At 38.1% G+C, this 21,014-nt stretch overlaps 1 long non-coding RNA gene across 3 annotated transcripts in view; it reads left to right on the top strand.

Moving 5' to 3' along the window:
• LOC306645974 overlaps window positions 1-21,014 on the top strand; it is a 778,688-nt gene that overhangs the window by 247,262 nt on the left and 510,412 nt on the right. The window contains exon 3 of one of the 3 annotated variants that reach the window (XR_013759774.1): window positions 13,819-14,214. The exons of 1 other annotated variant lie outside the window; for it this stretch is intronic. This is a non-coding gene — a long non-coding RNA (uncharacterized lncRNA). Of the gene's footprint in view, window positions 1-1,925; window positions 2,031-13,818; window positions 14,215-21,014 lie in introns of those variants that run through there. One more of the 3 variants, XR_013759775.1, reaches the window with a different exon arrangement.

Here is a 21,014-nt window from a genome sequence, read left to right as displayed (position 1 = left end):
TTTGAAACTGTTGGTAGCAAGCACACCATCTTCATTTAGAATATGTGATTATTTGGCAGGAATGTCCAGAGTGTTGCTGGCAATTGCAGAGGTCCAAGAGTCATTTATCCCGAGGTGCCACATTATTTAGAAGAGATTTTACCAAATTGACGGTTGTTAGATATGCTGGCCATTTTGGTAATGGCTCATCTATCCTAAGGAAGAGGTTAGAAAAAAATGGAAAGACTTAAATAGTTTCTTGTACATCATGCAATTCTTTTCATAGAGACAGCCCTGTATAGACATATGTTTTATGCAAAATTTCTCTAAGCAAGTTGCTCTGGTAAAGACACATAGAAGTTATTTCTAGTAGCATCCTCAAATTAGACTTATAAAATGTCTTTTTCTCATTTCCTTTCACAAATGCACCTGTTTTGAACTGAACTGTGTCCCCCCAGAATTCTTTTGTCCAAGTCCTGAATGTATTTAGAGAAAAGAGCCTTTGTTGAGATAGTTAAGGTTAAATGACACCATAGAGATGGATCCCCGATGTATTAGGACTGATGTCCTTAAAAGAAGTAGAAGACAACAGGAGAGAAAAGCCAAGTGAGGACACAGTGAGAAGGTGGCCATCTGCAACTCCAAAGAGGCTGCAAAAGAAACCAAACCTGCCCACATCTTGATCTTGGAATGCCATCCTCCAGAATTGAGGGGGAATGAATTTCTGTTGTTGAAACCACTGAGTCTGTGATATTTAGTCAGGGCAACCATAGCAACTAATATAACACCCTAATCTTTCCTGGGAGAAATGTTTTTGACACTCTTATTTGGAGTCTATTTTAACCAAATGCAAGTTCTCAATCTTTGACCTTTCTGAAGGTCTAACATTAAGTAATTTGGCAAAATATGTTTAATTATTTTTATGCTGACGTGTATTGAGTTTCACAAAAAGACTGTACTGAGGACTGTTACAGTTCTATCTCTGGGCTTGGTGTTTAGAGGATACAGAAGATCCATAAGACATGCTCTCTCTCTCTCCTTAAGTATTGCTTCCTGTGGGTTGATCTGCATTAAGTGACATGGATGTGCTCATTCACGATGTGCAGAGTGGACATAGCAGTCAAATGGCTGTTGTAAGGTCTGAGAAAAACAGAGAGGGGGAATGTTAGTGTGGTTGAATGACAAACAGGTTGAATTGTTTCCCAAAGACTGAAATGTTTACTGAATTTTTCCTTCATAATTTCAAGAGAATAGGATTCACAAGATGTTTGGCATTGCTTCAGAATTGCTCATGATCGTTCCCTCTGTACCTTCTCTTTTCTGCTGTTTGCTGCATGACCTGGACACCGTTCCTAGGTCCCTACCCACTTTTTAAAAGTTTAGCCAGATTTTTTTGTTAGGCATCTTTTTTGGGGGGAGATTTTGTATATAATTATACAAAATTGTGGTGTTCATTGTGATATGTTGGTATATGCACATGACATAGTGTGACAAATTTCATTGCTCTCTCCTCTTCCCTCCCTGTAATCTCCAACCTCTACCACATGGAGCTCCTTTTTCTTTACATGAAAATCCCCTTTCCTCCCATTTTTTCCTTCCTAGCTTCCACATATGAGATGAAAACATGACCCTTGACTTATGAGTCTGGCTTATTTTATTTAATATGATGTACTTTAGTTCTATCCATTTATCTGTAAATGACATAATTTCAATTTTCTATATGACTGTGCAAAAAACTGTTGTGTGCACACACACACACGCGTGCACGGGCATGCACACACACGCCCCACATTTTACTTATCCATGCATTTGTTGATTGGCACCGATGCTGGTTCCATGACTTGCTCAGTCCTTTTTACCTTCTGTACTGAGGAGACTCTAGTGACTATCTGTGTGTCACTCCATCTTATATGACCTTAAAGTCAGGTTATACATTCTGTTTCCAGGTGAAGATAATTATGGTTCCTTTCCTATTGAATGCACTTGAAGTACTCAGCCTAACACATAAAACACTAGGCCCTGTTTACATGTAGTAAGTATTCATTGAAAGTCAGGTGCTTCCTCACCTTCAAGGAGTAGTTCTTGGGCTTTCTTCCCCACTGTTCTGTTCTTTCTCCCTCTGGGATCCCAGAACTCTTGTATATATCTCTCTTTATTTTATGTATGGTATATTATAGTGATTTGTTTAATGATCTGTCTCCTTTCCTAATCTCTTCAAACACGAGAATCCTATATTCTCAAGGTATAAGAATCCTATAAATCTGATATTCATATTTTATTAGTATCTTAGTTTGTTATGAAAATGCCTGACACATAATAGGAATTTAAAGATTTTTGCTGGTTAAATACTTAAGATTGGAAGCACAGCATAAAGGGAAAATGAGAAAAAAGATGGAGTTGAATTATAGAACCTGAGGTTGGGAGGCATAGGAATTTCATGTTATTCAATTGCTTGTCTGGCTAGGAATTAAAATATCTGATGTGATCTGACCCAGTGAAAATTTGGGCAGGCACTCGAAATTCCAGCTGGGGAGACTGGCATTCTTGAGAACTGACAGAAGGTTGTTTCTCCCGTCAGGTTTGGTATTGTTTTGGTTCTGTTTGTAAGAAGCTATTGATGCCTGACCCTAACTGCTACGGAACTGAATATCCTCCCAAATGGCATCTTCTATAAATCACAAAAGTATTTTATCAGTCTAAATCCCTGACTTTCTCTCAATCTGCTGGGATGAATTTGCAATTATTCGTTGGCTCAGAGAACATACTTTGGAGACGGCAGCTTCGAAAAAAAATTCTGAAATATCACTATTACACATGTAGAAGAAATCTTTACAGATTATTCACCAGTGACATAAATCTTCAAAATTCTTAGTTTGCGTAATGTTTATGATATATGCTAGGGATTTTTCTCCTGTATGGAAGAGATGGCTCGGCCCTCTTCTCAAAGTGAGTTTGATTTAAATATCATTATCAGAAAGCTGAATCGGTTCAGGAGATCATGAGTCTCAAAGCAATTCTGCTCAGATCTCCAAGGAAAAGGCATGAGAATCAAGCTTTATCTAGGACCCTGGGAAGGTGTCAGCTTGGGTGACACCTTGGTGATGGTGAAACATTTTGAAACATTGCTTAGATAGGGTTATTTTTGGGAAAGAAGTGTAGTGTGAATCACACAAATTTCAACTACATTCAGTCTCTTTTCAAATTTGTATACGTAATCAGGGAGACAGAGGGGAAGGTGGCAATTTTTTTCCTATTAAGAAATGGTACCAAGGAGGTCCAGAGCTGAGCTTTCATTCCTATACGAGTTAGCTGCCTATACTTGACTCCCTTGTACTGATAACCCCGTAATTTTTACTCTACCTTATAGTTAACATTTATTTAAACACAAAGCATTTTGCCAGATCCTCCTCACTGCCCTGTGGGAGGAAATTCTGTCTTTGGATTGCTTTAGTTTTTGTCAGTCATCCTTCCCTTCCTATGGTTTGATCTGGGAATTCTGGACATGCCTAGGCAGTGCCCATAAACCCCTTAAGAAAATACTTTGTAATAATTTTTACATTTTTGAGTACCAGGGATTGGACTCAGGGGCATTCCACCACTGAGCCACATACCCATCCCCATTTTGCATTTTATTTAGAGACAGAGTCTCGCTGAGTTGCTCAGCACCTTGCTTTTGCTGAGGCTGGCTTTGAACTCGAGAAACTCCTGCCTCAGTCTCCTGAGCCTCTGGGATTACAGGTATGCGCCACTGCGCCTGGCTAATTTTTGGAGATATATATCTTCCGCTGATTTGATTTCTCTGTTTGAACCCTGGTTAATGCAATGACCATGTGACTACTTTTTGAATGATGAAAATAGGACCTTATATTTATATTGAGTTTTATAGTTTATAAACTGTTCTCAGATAACTTGTTTACTGAATCCTAAGACAGTGAATAGGCAAGTCAATCCATCATCATCTTTGCCATTACCACCAACACTGTCATTATCAGACCTCATCATCATTGCCAGACACCACCACCATTGCCACTGTTATTAAAATTTCATAGCTTAGAAAAAAGAAAAATGCAACCTAGGAGAGGCACATGTGGAGGCTGATGTGCAGCATCAGCATCTACCTGTATAAACCTTTAAGGACCTTACCCTTTGGGTTTCTTGATGGATTTCAATGATTGTTTCCTCCCTTATACCTTCTTACCACATACCTTTCTCACCCGTGGCAAACTCTGGATCTTGTCATCATCAGTAATTGTATAATTTCTAAAAACTCTACTTTAAACATATACTTAAAAAATCTGCACCCATGACCTTTTCCTGCAGGTGTTCTTTAATAAAGTTCTGATCACTTTGAACTGTAATTTAAGTGGTGAATACTTTATGGTTAAGCACAGTTATAAATCAGGTGAGGATGCTTTGCAGCACATGGTAGAAGATTTTAAAAGTTCATTGTATGTGTGATGTTTATCTTTTGACATTTATGTAATTCTGCTAAGCAAAGGAGTATGGGAACATATTTAACCAATGGAATGTTCCATATCTTGATAGCTACTACAGTAGGGTATATTAATTTGTTGCGCATTAGCAAATTGCATGTTTAAAATATATGCACTTTATTATATGTAAACTATATCTCATTAAAATGGATATTGAAAAATATAAAAGTAGAAAATTAACATACTATAATGAGCATCTTTGTACTTTAAATAAACTTTATTCCTTTCTGTAGGATAATTTTTTTAGGCCTTTTACGCTTATTGCTTGAAACCTTCAGAATTGTAATAATGTGCTTGAAGTTAAAAAGGAATACACGGTAATAAATACCTAATGATGGAATTTTGGGCAGAGACTGGAGAAAAAATTTTTGAAATATATGAGAAAGAAAAAGAGGCCTCTGAAATACTGGAACGTTCTGCTCTAAAATTTTGGAATTCTTGGGAGCAGCTTCTTCTATTTTAGAAGGCTAGGGAAAAAAAAAAAAAAAAAAAAAACCAAACCTGGTTGTTATATAAACTCCTCCCAGGCCAGATCTTAGGAAGAGACTGAGCAGCATTTGGCTCCTGAATGATTCCCAACCGCTATCCTTACTCTTTTTATTTGGCTTTCATCCAGGGAGGAGGAGCCACAACCTGTTAGTAGCAGATGCTTGTGAAGTACCACATCCCCTTGGCCCGTCTGATTCAGCACCTCTAGGGTGAAAAGTTCCATGCGTTGCTCAGTGCCACACACCCAGCACAGAATGGGGGAAGTTCTGTATTTTTTCCCCAAAGTCATCAAAGGCTGCTCGGTTGCATGCAAGCAGAACTTGAAGTGTGATGAGGTTAATGTTCCTGGCCACAAATCTCAACCCAATCGTTCAAGCTACCCACTGCCTCCAGTAGTGCACTGTACACAGGTTTTCAGTGGAGTCCTCAGCAGATTGGGCCCTTGTTGCCCACACTGGCAAACAATTCCTGAACGCTCTTTTTATTCCCTTTTTTCTTTCTCTGGTTTACTGTCATTACTCCTCCAGTTTCACATCTTCTCAAATAAACCAACTACACCCTTGTCCTTGCCTCAATTCTGTCTCTGGGGCAACCTGAACTAAGTACTATTAACAGTACTATTGGTGAAAGTGAGCTGTGCTTTTTGCCTGTGGTTTTCTTTCAGTTTTTTTCCCCCACCATTCCATCCTATTGGAGAATATTCATTTATTTTTTTTAGGCCCTCAATAGAAACTTGTTGCATGACTAAGCAATCAGTATAAATCTTTCTTTTTCATCTTCGTTTCAGTTCCCTATGTTGTAACATTTATCTCACTGTCTGGAGATTGTTTTCATTTCTAACTCCCTCTAGGATTTTTGAATTAGCATCAAAGGGCGCTGGAATAAGCTACCAGGATCTGTAAATGTCCCTAGTCAGTGAGCTTCTTTGGGTGGAAATTGCAACTTTGTTTTTGGATCTCAACATCTCCTATAGTTATGGCACAAAGTACCTGATAGATGATTGTTGAATGGAAGCAGAATCACTCTCCTGGACAGAACCAAGAGCTCAGAGAGAAGTAATCTTCTTTCCTGTCATTTCTGTTGGAATCTCTTCTTCTCAAAGTATTCGTGTTTCATTTCCTGTCATGGAGTTTGGGTATGCAGCCAAACCCACAGACTTGCCTCTCTTATGCATCTCCTCTTGGAGATGCATATGGTAGCACAGAGGGACTCATTTCCTCTACCCATTCTTTAATGTCCTGCTGGCTTGCTTCCCAGTGAGTGCCCCTTGACCTGCAAGTAGCCAAGAGACTCTTTCAGAGAATTGGGGCCTGATGAAGACCATTGGTGATACCCTCTTCCCACCTACCAGTGAAGCAAACAGCAGAGTTAAAGGCGCCTGAAAGAACAGCAGAGCATCAGGGCAGTTACCAGCTCTATGTAATGGTACAATGAACTTGGGCCCATCATTTAACCTCTTTAACATTTGGTTTTCTCATCAGTTAAAGGAGAACAAGAAAACTCAGCATCATTTTGAGGGTTAGATGAAATAATATATTTAAAAGGCCTTCAGAGGCCTTCAAATGTTTTTTGTTGTTTTTCTTGTATCCTTTGGTATCTGGTGAAGCCTGTAGACTCCTCAGAACAATTACTGTAAACTCATAAAATATGTAGAATTACAAAGGAAGCTATTTATATTATAGTCACCAAAGTGTTTTTGGAAAAATATGTGTGATAGAACATAACAGATGTTTCTGTGTTCAGGTAATAAAAATGAAAAGATAAAGCCAAAGTTCTGATAACTATTATAATTTTAAGGTAGTGAATTCCATAAATGATATTTTCATTTACTTACCAAACTGTAAGACATGAAAATATCTCAGATTTCTTTCATTCGCAGTCACATTGTGTGTCTGTAGCCTGCACGCAGAAATAAAAGAATGCAAAATATTAAAGAATAGTGAAAATAAAGATAAATTTTATTTCCTTTAAGTTTAAGGAACCTCAAAGCTCTTGCCTGGCAAAAAGTCAGACACTTGGTAGAAGTTGATTTCATTTCTTTTGATTTCTTCTTTCTGATGCTTCCTCTCAACAAGTACTGTCTTCAAGCTTTCTTCATCTCTCACTTCCTAATAAAACATGACCCCAGGAAAGGGTCTGACTTCAGGCATTTGGCCAGTGTAGTGGGGAAGTTTATATTTCCTTGCTTTCACTTTCAAAAACATTTTTTTAAATAAATTTTTACTTGTTCTCATTTGTTGTACATGACAGTAGAATGCATTTATATATTTTGATAGATCATACATAAGTGGAGTGTAATCTCTCATTTTTCTGATTATACATATTGTAGGATCATGTCAGTCATGTAGTCATATTTTTATTATAGAAGAAATGGAAAGATGTTCAGCACAGGAACATGGTGGCCCTTTCCAGCTCTTAGGAAGCAATCGATTGATCACAAAGGGAACAGGTGACATACTTTCCTAAATTTCAGACTGATGTCAAGGGTCAGCTGTGACCTTGATTCTGAATCAGTCTTCTAGGTGACTTGGTCTCTCCCTTCAGTGATAAGGGTACAGAATTCCAGAGAAACGGGGTTCTGCTCCTTTGGTTTCTTCTCTGTTCCTGGTATGCTCTACTGAAAGCCAACTCTACATGTCTTTTCTCAACTTTTTGTTCAGCATGTCACGTTGGTAACGTGAAACCAGCATGGTGGAAATGTTTGCACCATGGAAACTGGCAAAGGCTACACATCAAGTCTTCTCACCTCTTGCTCCCATCTCACTAGGGAACTTGTTGGGAAACATTTACCAGCACGTTGCTGGCTGTCTCGTGTGTCTACGCTGACAAATTGGTCCTCATTTCTACTTGACCACTGTTTAGTGCACATTGTTGTGTATCCAGAAAAGGACTTTACACATCTCTAGAATTCCTTGATTTTCGTACCATAGTCAGCAGATAACAGCAATTTTCCTCCTTGTTGAAACCTTAAAGAAGGACCTCTTTTTCTTGCTTGGTGAGAATACTTTCCTTGCTCATAGTTTTCAAAAGCTCTAGTTAAAAGAGTAGGTGCCATTACATTTTGGGAGAAGAAATGAAAAAAGAATATAGGTAAGTTGGACTAAATGTATCTGACAGGAGTGTGGAGCAGGGATCAGCAAACTTTCTTAAAACGCCAGATAGTATTTTAGGTTTTGCAAACCAAGATGCAAAATTGAAGCTATTATGTTAATATTTATGTAATCGTTTAAAATGTAACCATATACAAAATTCTTAACATCTTTTTTTTAAACAAGTATGCAGATACCATTTATTTAGTCCATAAGTACAGTATATTCTTTTTTTGAGTTTTATGAAACGTCAAATATAAATAACCTAAAGTTATAACAATACACAAAAATTGGGTTCTTACACAGACGTACCAGACAGTACAAACTGAAAATTTGAGTAAATTAACATCATTTTACATTAATATACATAGTTCCAATTAACATTTAAAAACAAGTTTCAATGCATAACACTTGATATTTCTTTGAATCTGTTTCAGTCAGTTGAGAGTGTGAAAATGGTTAGATTGAGGCTAAAAACTTCGAGCCAAAAATAAAGGCGTAACATGTATAACTATGAATAAACAGGCAATGGGTTGGCATTGGCATGTGGGCTTCAGTTTACTAACCTCTGTTCTGGAGGACTGATGTGGAATGAAAAAATAGGTGGTCAGGTAGGAGACTGGCAGGCAAAGATGATAAGAGTTAAGACTCAGGTGGTGGCAGTGGGAAGGAAGATGGAAGGAGAAAGACTTTAGGTGAAATTTAAATAAATGATTGGATGTGGTGGATTATGTGTGTGTGTGTGCACATGGGTGCTGGGGATTGAACCCTGGGCCTCATGCATGCTAAGCATGCACTCTGTCAATGAGCTCTTTCCTCCCTAGCCCTGAATATGTTGGGTTAATAGAAAGGTAAATCAAATGTGATCTGGTCGACTGAGTGTAATTTGTAACTCTGTCCATGGGATTTACAAACATATTAAGATGTTAAATGCTATGAAAAATTCCACAGTAAGTAAAACTATTCACTGTAGCATTTTGCAAACGTATTTACCTCTTCAGCCCTTTATTCATAGACCACCTACTCATACCCCCAAGGAAATCAAATATCATGAAATGTACTTCAGGTTTCATTGACTTCCTCTTTAGCTGCATATTCCATGTTCTAGAGGTGAGAGAGTTAATGAGTGTGATCCTGGTGTGTGTGTGTGTGTGTGTATGAGTGTGTGAATGCATATGTGTGTTTCTGGGGGATAGTTCTAAAACATGAAATACTCATAACTCCTCTGGAAGGTCATGCATTACAAATTAATGTAATCTTAATGCCTGGAAGAAATTGGGCTGCGATTCAACAGTCCAGATTGATATTTCATTAAGTGTAAATTACAGATACACTTAATGAAAATAGATCGTCTTGATAGTTGTTTTTAAATTATTTTTGTTACTATAAGGTCAAATGGCCCTTTAAAATATTCATTTACAATCTTCTTTTCAGCTCGTTCTCTCTATGGAGATGTCTTTGAATTCTCCTAAATGGGATTATTTCTTCCTTTTTTTTTAGAATAAAAAAGAATCCATTAGAAATTTCTGTATACTACTCTTTTAGAACATTGAATTGCATTGCTTTTATTTGAGTATTCCAGTAGATTCCTGGACTGAACTGGTAAAGGAGATATATTCATATTTCTTTTTCCAGTCCTTACCAGAATGCCAGGGATGTAATATGTTCTTCTGAATTAACCAATCAATAAAAATTTGAAGAAAGTGACCATTCCCACTTATATCCGATATACAAATAAAGTTAGATCCTGAATCTAGTAGGATCTAATTAGATATTTTAACAGAGGTAATTTAATATAGGGAGTTGAATTGCTAAAATGATATTTGGAGGAGTGTAACTGCAGTAAGATCCAGAGTTATGTACCATATAAAGAAGCGTTAGTCAACAATGGACCACATATGTGCTGGTGATCCCACAAGATTGACATGGAGCTGAAAAATCTCCACTGTCTAGTGATGTTGCCGCTTTTAAAACACCATAAGGCAACACAGTGCTTACGTGTTTGTGGTGATGCTGGTGTAGACAAACCTGTGCTGCCAGTTGAATAAAACTGTAGCACACGCAATTATGTAGAGTACACGATACTATATATTTCACCATCAGTGTAGTCTGTACCCCTTGTGCTCATTAAGTAGAAGTTTACTGTAAATTAGAATGCTGTGTGACACCAGTGAAAACTTCATCTATCTCATGTTTACCATGTCTCTTCATTGCATCAAGAGGCCATGTTCAGCAATTGACCTAGACCGTCTAGGTTTGTGTAAGTACACTCTATGATGCTTGCACAGTGTGAAACTGCCTCATGTGCGTCTCTCAGAATGTATCCCCATCATTAAGTGAGGCATGACCGTCTAGCTGCAGGAAGCACCTACACCCTAAGAGCAGTGAGAATGAAGGCATGAGATAAATAGAAGACAGAACCTTGGATGGAAGCCACAGAGCTGAGTCCTAGACCACGTAGCAGAAGGTGCCACCTGGCTGGTGCTGGTGTCTCTGAAAGGATCCCAATGATGCCTGTTCTGGGAATTTGGAAAGAAGAACCTGGAATCAAACTGTGGCTGGTAGTTTGAAGATCACCACTGCTGAGGCGACATTGACAGGAACAGGAAGCAAACAGCAAGGGGCAAATCCCTCTCCTTCCTCTACCTTGCAGTCTTCCTCTAACACCCTTTATTGGAAGATCCTAACAGGAAGCCAGATGGCAAAGGAGAGATTTTATCTGTGGAGTCCGGCCTCAGAATTATAAAACAGAACAGAAGGTGGGTGGTGCTGTGAGCCGGTCACCTAACAACCAGCCCAGATCCCAAGCTACATGTCTGGTCAGTTTCCAAGTGGCCTGAGTTTGGGTGATTCAAGTGGTCCTGCCCTCCTTCTAAGGGCCAAAACAGTCACAGGTATCTTTGTTTTCCTTCTTGTTTTTCTTTCTTTCTTTCTTTTTCTTTTTTTGTTTTTCCTTAGACAGCAGAGGATGTTCATCTGAGTAGAGAAAAATCATGGTTTTAATTACTTTTCTCTTATAATTCAGAAAGGTTTAAATAAAGAGAAAAGATATTTTGGCAAAGAGCAAAACTATCTGGCAACCCTAGGTTCAGCTGTTCCTAATCCTGTGATTATGTGCTTCAATTTTCCATTATAAGTACCAGGGATGAAGAGGCACCTCCTTTATTTCTGAAAGTGTGCTTAGTGGACAGCTCGGGGATGTCAGGGCCGTGTGCTGAAACACAATGCTCAAGGGAAAAAAGGAAAGCAGTGCCCTGTTTTTCCAATGCTTTCCTCCCCTGAGGGGTTTGGGATGGGGCGCCGTCCTGGGGGAAATGACATGTCTTGGAGTATTCTGTTCATACGTCCTAGATAGAAAGATTTCTAAAACAAACAAAAAACAGATGAAGCTGCTCCAATGTGAAAATGACTTTGGGCAATGTATGTTGCATGAGGAAAGAAGATAGTCGGCTTTGAATCCAGGTCACTAGCTAACTAGTTGGTTTGAATACAGGTCCATTGCTAACTAGCTTAGTGGTTCTGAGGCAGTTCATTCCCCTGATTATTCACTTTATTATTAATAATAATGGTACCTGTCTTTCCCTCTTATTTGACTCTCTCTGAGGATCAAAAGGGATAGAGACTGGATAGGGATCCAAATTGCAAAGAGTGAAATGAAATAAGGAATCAATAACGATGGAGTTTGGGCTATTTCAGTTCATTTGGTTCTTGGCTCTATAAAGGTACAAGAGAGACACATTTCCACAACTTCTGTTCTAGAGAAGTTACAACGTGTACCTTTATGGGCTTATGTTGTACATCTGTTTCCATACAAGTCTCAAAGCTTCCAATGCAGAAATGAAAATAAACTTGGGGAAAAGATCTCTAATTTCTCAGACCAATTCCGTTTTCATTGTTTATTATTTTCAGTTATTCTTGGGGCCAAGCTTGTAGTAGTTATCTCAATAAATTTAGTTGGAATCTAGGGTTAAATAGGGTCAAATAAAAAAAATAATGAGTGCTTGTATCTATGAAGTACTTACTGTATGCTGGGAACTTTTAAAAGAACCTATTCTCGAATCCTCTCCTTTAAACAACCCTGTGAGGCAGATTTTGGTTTCATCCTTATTTACTGTAAATCTGAGAAAAGAAAGGTAAGGAAACTTGCCCCAGGTTACAGATGACAAAGGAGCTAGGGTTTGAATGCACATAACTTGGTGCCAAAGTCTGAACCTGTTGCTACCTACTCCACTCTAGTCAAGAAATACTAGTTTTTCATATTAGGTAAATGAAAGGTGTGTCTCAATGACTTTTATTTGTTCACATAGAGATATTACTTCTGAAACAAATACAAAGTGTCAGGTAGAGTGTTAAGCATTTTTCCATGCAGGATCTTGTTTAATATCCTTATTTATCAGATGAAGAAACTAAAGCTCAGAGAATTTAAGCAATTTCCTCAATCAGACTCACACCTTTAACAAGTGGTGAAGCTGACCTCTAAGTTCAAGTTCACGTGGCTCAACCCCCCAGGTTTTGGAGCAATAAGTCATATAATCATTCTTTACCAACAATATATATTCCCTTCTTATGGAATTAACTAATTAATTAATTACACTAGTAAACTGGGCCAGGGGTGAAGGAATGGAGCTTTGAACTTCATAGAAAACAAAGCAAAACCAGGGAAATCCAATAGCTTATCTAGTTGTCATTGATGAAAATAAGTAGATGAGTTTTACAGAAGATACAAACTTTCCCCACCTCTCAAAGCCAAGAGAAATTTATCATGAGAAATCTTGTATCAGAACAACAGTCATAGTTTATAGAGAATTTCCACCATACACAGCATGGTGTAAATGAATACTTGGCAAAAGATGCTGATTAGAATTTATGTTGTATGAGAGATAATTGAAGCATTTCCAGAGAATCTTTGAAGGAGAATGTGTTGGATTCATCTCTGACATCCTTGAGAATTCACATTTTAGTGAAACATATCAATTAATGTTCTTAGACTTGCTATGATAACTATATGTGCAAATACGTTTACCAAACTCATGGAAGGAAACAACCACACTTACATGTTAAGATATAACTGTTTCCTTCTTAGAATACTGCAGCCAAAATTTTAAGACTTGTTTGACTTTTAAAATATTTTCAAATTTATTTTTAATCGATACATAAAAACAAATGCATATTAACAAGATACCATAAGATGTTTTGATACATGTGAACCTTGTGCATTGTTCAAATCAGACTCTACATATTTATCCCCTCAAACATGAATCATTTTTCCATGTGAAAACATTCAGAATCCTTTCCTTTCGTAACTTTTTGAAATATACTGTAAGTATAAGTAATTCTTACTTATAGTCACCCCAAAGTGCAATAGCACATGAGAACTTCTTACTCCTAACTGGAACAAAGTACCCATTGATCAACATTTCCCTATTTCTTCCTTCTCAGTACTTTCTCTAGCCTCTGGTGGCCTCCATTTGTATCATCCCTAAAGAAAAGGGAGATAGTAAAACACCATGTCCCTGAGTGCCCCATCTCTGTTCCCCAAACCTAGCCAAGTTAAGGGAAAAATGACTACAAGCCTGAGCCAGAAGGTTCAGCTACATGTTATCTTGAAGGACACTGACTTCTTCTTATGCACACTGGGCACTAGGGTAAGCTAGTGTTATCTGAAGACCGCGACTTCCTTGCATGTACACCTAAGACAGTGCCTCTGGGGGTGTTGGTCACATAAGCTAAATAAGCAAGCTAATGCTGATGATGTCACTGCTCTGCAGCCCAACAGGCAAAACCCCTCTCTGAGTGGAACTGAGGACACTGGAAAGGATATGGATTACTTGTTCCATCAGTCACCCCTGGACAAAGCACTGTGAGGCAGAGGAAGCACTGGAGGGCAAAGCATGGTGAAGGACAGAGGTGTTCCTGGAACTCTTCTTAGAGCAGTCTCTGATCTCCTGTAAGCCTTCCCCAATCATAGTACGTCTCCCATGCTGTCTCTGGGCCCTTTCTTTGGCTTTCTCGCATATTCATCCCAGTGCCCTGGCAACTAACCGGGCTGTGGATGAGACACCATTCTGCTCTCAGCTACTGTGAAATTCTTTAGATTTCACATATGAATGAGGTTACGTACTTGTTTTTCTGTGCCTGGCTTATTTCATCTAACATAATGTTCTCTGGTTCTATTTATATTGGGCAAATGACAGTTTTCATTCATGTTTATGACTGAATATTATTCTGTTGGGTATGTGGACCACATTTTCTTTACCCATTCATCAGGTAAGGGACACAGATTTTTCCATTCCTTGGATATTGTAAAGAGCACTGTAATACAGATGTCTCTTCAACATACTAATTTAATTTCCTTTGGATATATCTCTAATACTGAGCTTACTGGATCATATGGTAGTTCTATTTAAAAATGTCTGGGAAACTCCATACCACTGTCCCCAGTGGCTATACTAATTTATGTTCCTACCAACCTTGTGTGCAGGGTTCCCTTTATTCCATGTCCTTGCCAGCACTTGTTATTTTTTGGGTTTTTGATAATAGCTCTTTTGATTAAGGTGAGGTGATTTCTTACTGTGTTTTTAATGAGCATTTCCCTGATGATTAGTGACACTAAGCATATGTTTTCATATACCTGTTGGCCATTCGTATGTCGTCTTTTGAGACATGTCTATTTAAAGGTCTATCTAGGTCTATTGCTCATTTGTAAATTGAGTGTTTTTTTTTTTTTCCCCTATTGAGTTTCCTGAGTTCTTAAATATTCTGGATATTAACCCCCTTGTCCAATGCTATAGTTGGTAAATACTATCTCCCACTCTGTAGTTTGTCCCTTACTCATGATTGTCTTCTTTGCTGTGCAGAGACATTTTAGTTCGATGTAATCTCATTTTTCCATTTTTGGTTTGTTTCCTGTGCTTTAGGGGTCCTTTCCAAAAAAAAAAAAAAAAAAAAAAAAAAATCCTCACCCATTCCAATGTCCTGAAGTATTTCCCCTATGTTTTCTTCTAGTGGTTTCATTAGTTTCAGGTCTTACATTTAAGTCCTTAATCTATTTTGAGTTGATTTTTGTAACTGGTGAGTGGTAGGGGTCTATTTTCATTCTTCAGCTTGTGGATATCCAATTTTCCCAGCACCATTTATTGAAAAGGCTGTCCCTTCTTCAATGCATGCTCTTAAAAAATCAGTTAGCTGAAGATGTGTGGGATTACTTCTAGGCTCTCCCTTCTCTTCCTCTGGTGTATGTGACTGATTTAACACCATGCCGTTGCTGATGACTGCAGCTTTGTGGCACATTGTGAAGACAGGTTGTGTAATGCCCCCTGTTTTGTTCTTTTTACTCAAGGTAGCCTTGGCTGTTTGGAGATTTTTTGTGGTTCCATAAAAATTTTAGGATTGTTTTTTCTAGTTCTGTGAATAATATCATTATATTTTGATAAGAGTTTTGTTGAATCTTTAGATCACTTTGAGTAGTCTGGAATTTGAACAATATTGATTCTTCCAATCTGTGGATACAGGATGCCTTTCGATTTTGTGTGTGTGTGTGTGTGTCCTCTTTAATTTCTTTCTTCAGTGTTTTATAGTTCTCATCGCAGAACTTTTTACTTCTTTGGCTAAATTTATGTTCCAGTATTTTTTCCCATATATTTTATTGGTGTATTATAATTATACACAATAATGAGATTCATTGTTACATATCCATGCATGCAACATGATATAACAATATAATTTGGTCAATATTGTTCCCAAGAATTTCCCATTTGCCCCGTTCCTCCCTCCCCCAGTCTCTTTCCTTTACTCTACTGTAATCCCTTCCATTTTCATGAGTCTCCCTATAACATCTTTTTTTTTTCTTTCTCCTCTCTAGTTTCTGCATATGAGATAAAATATAAGATCCTTCACTTTCTGAATTTGGCTTCTTTTGCTTAACATAATGCTCTCAAGTTATGTCCATTTTTCCTGCAAATGACATACTTTCGTTCTTTATGGCTGAATAATACTCCACAACATTTTCTTTATCTATTCAGGCACTGGCAGTCACCTATGTTGATTCCATAGCTTGGCTATTGTGAATTGTGCTGCTATAAACATGAGTATGCACGTATTGCTATATTATGGTGAGTTTAATTCTCTTAGGATAAATTTACTGAGACATGGTATAGCTAGGTCATATGGTGGTTCCGTGTCTAGTCTTTTGAGGAACTTCAATACTGATTTTCATAGTGGTTTTATTAATTTACAGTCCCACCAACAGTGTAAAAGCTTTCCTTTCCCCCACATCCTCTCCAGCATTTCCTATTGTTTGTACTCTTGATGGATGCCATTCTACCTGGAGTGAGATGAAATCTCAGTGTAGTTTTGATTTGTATTTCCCTAATTGCTAAAGATGTTGAACATTTTTTCATGTATTTGTTTTCCATTTGAATGTCCTCTTTTGAAAAGAATCTGTTTAGTTCATTTTCCATTTATTAACTGAATTATTTTTAAAATTTTGGTGTTAAGTTTTTTGAATTCTTTGTATATTTGGGGTATTAATCCTCTGTCAGAAGGGTAACTAGTAAAGATTTTCTCCCATTTTGTACATTCTCCCATCACATTTTTAGTTGTTTGCTATGCTATGCAAAAGCTTTGTAATTTGATGCATCCCATTTATTAATCATTGGTATTATTTTCTTTAGGGGTCCTATTGAGGAAGTTGTTACCCATGCCTAATATGTCAGAGTTTTGACCCCCTTCTAGGAGTTGCAAAGTGTCTGGTCTAATTTCTAGGTCTTTGATACATTTGAGTTGACTTTTGTGCAGGGTGCTAGGTATTTTTTTTTTTTATAGATATTACAAATGGAATTGCTTATGTGATGCCTACTTCAGATGATTTGCAATTAGTATGTAGCAACAATACCAATTTTTGTATGCCAAATTTGTATCCTCTGCAATTTTAACTTAATAGATGATCTCTATTTTCTCCCTGCAAGGAGTGACTGAGACCTGAGGCACACACATTCATTTAGCATTTAATTTGGTCCCATATTAGTTAAGGATGGCATAATATTTGGCTAGCATCTAGGCAAATGAAACAGGGGAGGGACTAATAAGAACCAAATGGCCTATAGTGCTTTTATGGGCGTCGTGCCTAAGTCAGCTGAGCCCTACCTGTTAGGGCTGTGTTAGAACTCATAGGCTGAAGCTAATTGTAAATCATATGGTAAGTTGAGACAGGATACAATAAAGAAACAAGACAAGAATCTCTCAGGTAGAATGGTAAACTTTCAAGTCCACAACCATGTTTATGTACAAGTGCCACCAGTACAACATTCTTGAGCTTGAGACAGCAATACTTCAGCAAACCATGAACTCACCTACTTATGCTGGGTATTCATATTCCTCATACCACATCACTTGATGGATAAAGTTGCAAATAAACACCCAAGAATAAATTGAGAGGTTCATTGAGTTCCAACCAGGTGTATGATCATTGCCAGGATCTATAGTTTTCTGAAATCTGACATCTAATATTTTTGTCTATTGGTCCAACCATGCATCCACTTATGCATTCAGCCATTATCTACCTAATAGAATTACATCTACTGATCAAGAATTAAACCTGATTTGGTATTTGAGGACATGAAAATAAAATTTAAATTCTTTGTAGTAAAGAAATAATATGTTATAAATGACATAAAACATAAGTAAACCATACACTCATTTATAACTATGACAAACATTTATTAAAACACTCTCACGTGGCAGAAGCTGTGGGAAGAGCTAGGGAGTATATAAAGATGAATAAGACATGGTTATTCCCTTTTAGAATTCATGGTCTAGTAGAAAGCATTTATATACATCTTTCTGACTTCAGTCCACTCTAATGACATTGTCCTTCTCCATTTTCCTAGAACATCCTAGGAATCTCTTGCCTTATGGTGGTTGCACTTGTGGTTCCTTATGCCTAATACTCTCATCCCAGATATGTGCAGGGTTGTCTTCTATACTTCCTTCAGGTCTGTGCTCAGTGAGATCTTTCTTGAGTATTCTATATGTATATAAGTTTTACATATTAAGTCAGCTTTTTATCACTGTAACTAAAATACCTGACACAAAGAACTTAGAGGAAGAAATGTTTTGAGTTTCATTTTCAGAGATTTCAACTCATGGTCAGATAGGTCCATTGTTTTGGACCTGAGGTGAGGCAGAACATCATGGCAGAAGGGCATGACACAGGAAAACTGCTGTTTTAGTCATCTTTTTCACTGCTGTGACTAAAGGACCCAACTAGAACAAGTGTAGAGAAGGAAAAGTTTGAGGGCTCACAGTTTCAGAGGTCTTAGTCCATAGAAGGCTGGTTCTATTCCCCAAGGTGAGGCAGGACTTCATGGCGGAAGAGTGTGGCAGAGGGAACCAACTCACAAGATGATCAGGAAGCAGAGAGCAAGAGACTCCACTCTCCAGATACAAAATATATGCCCCGTAGCTATGCCTCCAGTTAACCACTTCCTCCAGTCACACCTTACCTGCCTCCAGTTACCACTCAGTTAATCCCATCAGAGATCAATTCACTGATTAGGTTAAGGCTATGACCCAATTATTTCTCCTCCAAACCTTGCATTGTCTCACCTGCGAAATTTTGGGGGACACCATATCTAAATCATAACAGCTGCTCAGCTCATGAAGGTAAGGAAGGATGGCAAAGAGGAAGGGGCCTGAGACAAGATATAGTCTCCAAGGGCATGTCCCCAGTAATCTGTTTCCTTCAACCATACTTCACCTGACTATGGTTTCCACTACCTTCCAGTAGTCCACTCAACTATCAGTGAATCAATCCACAGATGATGTCAGAGCCCTCAGGATTGAGTCATTTCCCCAAAACCCTACCTCTGGACACTGTTGCATTGGTGGCCAAGTCTTCAATACATGGAACTTTTGGGAGACATTCAGATCCAAACCATAACACTTAAATATAATGTATATCTTATGTGTTTGTTTTCCCTTTTGCTTGTTTATTACCTGTCTTCCCCACACCCCAACTAGAGTATTTAGTTCATGGATGTGGAGGACTTTGTTTTGTTTACTAGTTTACTTCTAAGTCCAGAAAAGAACCTGGCCAACAGTCAGTATTCAACAAATATTGTTGGAATAATACAAGGAAGAAAAAATAATGCTAAGATAGGCAAATGGATTACAATAGGGAAGGAACAATTAATTTGGATGAGGGTATGTCATATTAATCCTTGAATAAAAAGTCATTACGTTGAAAAATAAAGTTCACATGTATTGAACAACTACATGGCTAACTTCCAAGTCAGAGTTATCTAGCATTTCAGGAATCAAGTTGCTGGTTAGATGTGATGAATGACCATATGATGCCTGAAAATTTTTCCATTACCCTTTGCAATTTTTTTGGTTGTCTGGGACCATCTGGAAACAAATGGGTTTGACCTCATTTCCAAAACTACTTGTGAAGTCTGTTCTTGCTAACCAGGAACTAAATCTTCACTAGTGGCCTGTCTGTGCTTGATTCTATGCTTCTATCCTTATAATTCTGACTACTGATGGGGCTCAGGAGAACACTGAGCATTTTCCTTGTCACAAAAGCTATCACTCATTAGAGATGGGAGCAAGAAAGAACTCTAATATATACTGGAATGGCTCAGTGGAACTAGGACTGCCAAAGAAAACAGGTGTTCAATGATTCCTGGAACAAGTTTGAGCAGAGAATCCAAGCTGTGCATGGACACATGTGACCTTTTTTTTTTTTTTTTTTTTGTGATTGTGACTATCAGACAGGTAAATGAGGACTTTAAAGCAGTCCAAGAAGAACCTGGAAATACCTTTCATTTCTACATCTATTCGTTTAACAATTACTTACTGAGTGTCTGCTTTGTACAAGACTCAGAGAAAATGACCTAGACTTGATCCAATTGGAGGATATGTCCAATTTGTGGGATTCCCCAAGGGTTTCAGGATCTTGGACACTGTCTTAATCATATAATGCTACTTGTAGGAAAAAGAAACCCCATTCAAACAAGATTCTTTAAAAGATTGGGAAATAGGAGAAATTTTCTAGAATCCAAAGACAGGAGGTGCCAGGATAGTATCTCACAAATTGTTTCTCTACCAGGTGCTGTGCTCTCTAGGCATCTATTTCCATCTTCTTTTTTCTTTGGACCTAGTTTCTCCAACATCTAGTGAATCAGGCCAAAAAAGGCCATTTAAACCTGGCTGGATAGCACTCTCAACAATCCACACTCAAAGGAGACTGCTTGCAGTTCTGAACTCCTAGATGAGAGAACCTGATTGACCAGTTCACTTCTAGGGTCCCCTCCCATCCAATCAGATATAACCTAGAGGCAATGTCTTATGCCTTCTGCCCTTTCAGCAGGGTTGTGGGGGTGCTATCTTAGAAGGTGAAATGAAGATGTAGAAAGGGCATGGCTAGCATCTCTAGTGTAGACCCACGTGCTTCTCAGAGTTTGGGACCAGTGATTTTAAGTGGGCCCAGAGGGAATGTAGTTGTTACTGATAGGAGCTCTCGAGGAATCTATTTCCTCCAAAAGGTTAAATACACCAAAAATGTGAGACTGTGAATAATTTTTAAAATTCCCCATATTTCTTACAGCTATAATAAATATAGTATTGCTTCACAATTAGAATTACAAATGAAATTTATCAAGTTTTGCAACAAAAATGTCAGGAAGCTCAGAGTGAGACATAGGAGATACGGAAGAGGGGAGGTTCAGATCCTGAGAAGGAAACCTGTATACCAAAGCGGAAATGGGAATATGAAAATGGGAAGAACTGGGGCACTAGTTGTCACCAGCTTGGGACCTGCAATCAGGCAAATGACAATTCACTCTTTAAGGCATTTAATCCTGCACTAGATGTGATATCCTTGATGGGAGAAGGGATAGGTTTGTTAATCAGTACAGCATCTGGCACAGTGCCTGGGACCTTGAGCTGTTTGAGACAGTTGTTG

The sequence above is a fragment of the Sciurus vulgaris genome (assembly GCF_902686455.1).
Source record: "Sciurus vulgaris genome assembly, chromosome: 16".
Lineage (NCBI taxonomy): Eukaryota > Metazoa > Chordata > Mammalia > Rodentia > Sciuridae > Sciurus > Sciurus vulgaris.
This window is presented reverse-complemented; position numbering and strand designations above follow the sequence as displayed.